Here is a 4,968-nt window from a genome sequence, read left to right as displayed (position 1 = left end):
TGGGATCTTTGTTGGGGGATTGTGAATTTGGGGGGATTATAGTTGTTTGTTTTCTCATGTTTTCAGAGGTCTTGGTCTTATGTACCAATTATGGTGGATTCCTTGTTCTCTTTTTCCACATGTCCTTTTATGTGTAATTATTTATTTCTTCTGGGACATCTCTGTTTTTAATATGAGTAGATGCCAAGGAGTTGACTCCAGTTTCATCTCTTTTTTTCCTCCTTGGATTATTTTTAATGGTTTGGGTGTTTTGTCTCCTCCCTTTTTTGAGTTGAAGTAATGTCAGGGAATGTTTAGTTAAGCAGCAGATTCTCTCCACCTGTGAACTCTTGGTGTCGTTATGGGTTCCCAGCACATCATGGAATAGTGGTGAAATAGACAATAGTGATTACTGTTGTAGACCTACCACAGAGTTAAAATAAATTCCCAGATCCTACACTGATGTCTTAAACATTAGTTGATACCAATAAAGTAGAACAGTGAATTCGGTAATTGTTAAAATAAACCAATAACCATGAAGTAGCTGTGGCTTTAAAGCCAATAGCAGGTGTCAGCCATGTCACCAACAACAGTAATGATTGTAGTAGCATTAATGGTGGGGGCAGGAGTTACAGTGTAAAAATACAGTTAATTAGGGGAAAAGAATGTGTCTCATGAAGTTTTTTAAGATTTATAAGAAAGTGAACAGAGAACATACAATATATGTGACAGATAATGTTCATAAAGGGATGGGAAATATAGAGGAAACAAGGTTTTGGGCAAGAGGGAAAGAGAACAATAGAATTTGTTACTAGAAGATAAGAGAGAATGAGAGGGTTGGGATTGATGCTCAGTGGTGGAGCACTTGCCTAGCACATGTGAGACACTGGGTTTTATCCTCAGCACCAAATAATAATGAGTTAAATAGAGATATTGTGTCTATCTACAACTAATTTTTTTAAAACAGAGAATGAGTGTTGAAAAATAACAAAAATAATACAAAAAAAACCATGATATACAATCCAAAAAACTGATCCCTCACAAGAATTGCTGAAAGCAGGACTGGGAATGTAGCTCAGTTGGTAGAGTGTTTGCCTCGCAAGCACAAGGCCCTGGGTTCAATCCCCAGTATTGCAAAAAAAAAAAAAAAAAAAAAAAAAAAAAGAATTGCTGAAAGCAAATAATTATGTTACATTATTTATATATGAGAGAAAAAGAGACAAATACTTGTAATTATGTATGTTCCTGAACCAACCAGCACAGCTGGAACTCAGAGGCATCCACACACATGAACAGAATAAAAAGTAATAAGACATAACAAAAAGGTTAAAATATCCAAAATCTTAAGAGACAAATGAAGAAAACTTATCCACTGAGGTGGTCAAATATTTGACTGGAATGGGTGGTCCTTTTCTATTTCCAATAGTATTTCTTTTCAGTTTTTCTTGAGTTATGTACTGATAGAGCAAGGGAAGGAGGTGTTAACCCTTTGCTGTTTTTGTGTTACCATTGATGTGTTCTAAGACTGAAGCTGTTTTATTTAAGACAGACTTTCTTCTCCTGCATGTAGTGGAATGTGTTAGGGCTTAATGCAGTTGTCTTATTATCCATTATGACCAGTTTGATGCACTCCCAGGTTACCTCTTCTGCAGCTTTATTTAAGGGATTTTCCAGCAACTGGCAGTGAGATCTAATTGACTTCAGGTCTAATTAGGATTTGCTGGATGTGACCTTATTTGAAGAGAATTAATCAACCTGCTCCTGGGCTACACAGCAGCCAGTCAGTCCGTGGAACTGGTACTCAGGAGCCTCCCACAAAATCCAGTCATGGTTCATGGGACTGATTCTCCACTCACCGCAGCCCATGAGCAAGTCTCTCTGGATTTAAGCCTTGAGTGAATTCACCCTCACCTGCTCATACTGTTGGCCCCTTCAGATGGTCTTTGAGCTGCCAAACACAAAGAAGAAATGTGTTGAGCTCCCCATCCCCCTTTCAACTTGAATCCCCCTATGTACAGTCTACTCTGTTCATTTCTCTCGTGTTCTGTCAGGCACAGCCGAGGCCCCTTAATAGTCACCCTCTATGATATTGTGGTTGTGCATTTGTGTGTGTGTGTGTGTGTGTGTGTGTTTTGTGTGTGTGCATGCACATACATGTGCATGCACACATGCATAATGTGTGTTTCCTGATGCCACAGGTCCTACAGATGCCATAGTGGCACACTTATCCCTAAATGGCTACACCTCAACTCTTCATTGCCAGTTCAGACACAGAGCTTGATTTTTAAGCACCAAAGTATGTTTTTTATGCACCAGTATATAGTGCAGTCTCTGAGTTGTGTAAGTTTAGGCAGTGTTTTTGATTTCAGATTTCTCTGTACCAAGACACTCCAAGGTGCAGGTTGTAATTTAGCCTTCTGTGCTCACACTCGTAAATGACAAAGCTGTGCCAAATTCACTCCAGCAGTCACTGATGGTGGGTTATGGTGTTTTTTTTTTTTTTTTTCTGGTTTTCATACTCAAGTTTCTGAGTCTATAAGGGTCATTGAGTGTTCAGTATTGAATTTTGGTGAAATCTCTCCTTCACCCACCTAGGCTGAGAAGCTTCACACCCACTGCTTTGGTCTTACAGCTTGGAATGCAGCTTCCTCTACTCTGCTGTCTTCCAAGTCTCAGAAATTAGCATTTAAAAAACATTTTCCTCATGTTTACTACAAATATCATATTCCCATTGTAATATTTTAAGCCTTGTTAGCTTACACAATTATAGAAATTGAAATATTATGTACATTGCAAGCAACACCTTCCCTTTCCCCTCAGCTTTGTCCATTAAAAATGAAAATAATTTAGTGTCTTTCATTATGAAAATAATAGTTCATCAATATTGATCAGTATTAAGCTCACTGATATGCATAATTTCTTTTTTTTACCCAAGGTTTTTTATTCGTTTTTGCCATGTAGATTATTGTATATACTATAAATGACATTAAAATTACCATTTTGTGTAGTCAATAGTAATGTCTAAATATCCACATATTTGCTCTTCCAATGTTTTTTTTCCTTCCTGCCTTTCCATATTTCTGTCTGAGATTATTGTTCTCTGCCTGAAGACTATCTTCTAGCTTGTCTGAAATCATTTTTATTCCACCTTCATTTTTGTTTTTTTTTTGTTTGTTTTTTTATAATCTTTTTTTTTATTGTAAACAAATGGGATACATGTTGTTTCTCTATTTGTACATGGAGTAAAGACATACCATTTGTGTAATCATAAATTTACATAGGGTAATGTTATTTGATTCATTCTGTTATTTTTTCCCTTCCCCCCAAACCTCTATACAGTCCTTCCTTCCTCCATTCTTCCCCCCTCCCTAACCCTAACTCTGACCCTAACACTAACCCCTCCCATTATGTGTCATCATCCACTTATTGGCGATATCATTCATCCTTTGGTTTTTTGAGATTGGCTTATCTCACTTAGCATGATATTCACCATTTTCATCCATTTGCTTGCAAATGCCAAAATTCTTTCATTCTTTATGGCTGAGTAATAGTCCATTGTATTTATATACCACAGTTCCTTTATCCATTCATCAGTTGAAGGACATCTAGGTTGGTTCCACAATGTGGCTATGGTGAATTGAGCAGCTGTGAACATTGATGTGACTGTATCTCTGTAATATGCTGATTTTAAGTCCTTTGGGTGTAGGCCAAGGAGTGGGATAGCTGGGTCAAATGGTGGTTCCATTCCAAGTTTTTTCTAAGGAATCTCCACACTACTTTCCAGAGTGGCTGCACTAATTTGAAGCCCTACCAGCAATGTATGTGTGTACCTTTCTCCCCACATCCTCGCCAACACCTGTTGTTGCTTGTATTCTTGATAATCGCCATTCTAATTGGGGTGAGATGGAATCTTAGGGTGGTTTTGATTTGCATTTCTCTTATTACTAGAGATGTTGAACATTTTTCCATATGTTTCTTGATTGCTTGTAGATCTTCTTCTGTGAAGTGTCTACTCATTTCCTTAGCCCATTTGTCGATTGGGTTATTTGGATTCTTGGTGTAGAGTTTTTTGAGTTCTTTATAGATTCTGGAGATTAGTGCTCTATCTGAAGTATGATTGGCAAAGATTTTCTCCCACTCTGTAGGCTCTTTCTTTGCATTGCTGATAGTTTCCTTTGCTGAGAGAAAGCTTTTTAGTTTGAATCTCTCCCTGTTATTGATTCTTCCTTTTATTTCTTGTGCTATGGGAGTCCTGTTGAGGAAGTCTGGTCCTAAGCCAACATGTTGAAGCTCTGGACCTACTTTTTCTTCTATAAGATGCAAGGTCTCTGGTCTGATTCTGAGGTCCTTAATCCATTTTGAGTTTAGTTTCGTGCATGGTGAGAGATATGGGTTTAGTTTCATTCTGTTGCATATGGATTTCCAATTCTCCCAGCATCATTTGTTGAAGAGGCTATCTTTTCTCTATTGCATATTTTTGGCACCTTTGTCTAGTGTGAGAAAATTGTATTTATTTGGGTTTGTGTCCGTGTCCTCTAGTGTGTACCATTGATCCACCTTTCTATTTTGGTACCAATACCATGCCGTTTTTGTTACTATTGCTTTGTATTAGAGTTGAAGATCTGGTATTGCGATACCCCCTGCTTCACACTTTCTGCTAAGGATTGCTTTAGCTATTCTGGGTTTTTTATTCTTCCAGATGAATTTCATAATTGCTTGCTCTATTTCTGTAAGGTGTGTCACTGGGATTTTAATTGGAATTGCATTGAATCTGTATAGCACTTTATGTAGTATGGCCATTTTCACAATATTAATTCTTCCTATCCAAGAACATGGGAGATCTTTCCATCTTCTAAGGTTTTCTTTAATTTCTTTCTTTAGTGTTCTGTAGTTCTTATTGTAGAGGTCTTTCACCTCTTTTGTGAGATTGATTCCCAAGTATTTTACTTTTTTTGATGCTATTCTGAATGAGGTAGTTATCCTAATTTC

The 4,968-nt window shown here is 37.4% G+C and overlaps 1 non-coding gene across 1 annotated transcript; it reads left to right on the top strand.

The window, feature by feature from the left end:
- Positions 1–1,042: 1,042 nt before the first annotated feature.
- Positions 1,043–1,116, top strand: Trnaa-cgc (transfer RNA alanine (anticodon CGC)). The gene has a single exon. It is a non-coding gene; the product is annotated as a tRNA-Ala (tRNA).
- Positions 1,117–4,968: the final 3,852 nt, after the last annotated feature.

This window comes from Sciurus carolinensis (assembly GCF_902686445.1).
Source record: "Sciurus carolinensis chromosome 14 unlocalized genomic scaffold, mSciCar1.2 SUPER_4_x, whole genome shotgun sequence".
NCBI classification, from domain to species: Eukaryota; Metazoa; Chordata; class Mammalia; order Rodentia; family Sciuridae; genus Sciurus; species Sciurus carolinensis.
Note: the sequence above shows the minus strand (reverse complement) of the source record. Positions and strands in the feature narration are given on the sequence as shown.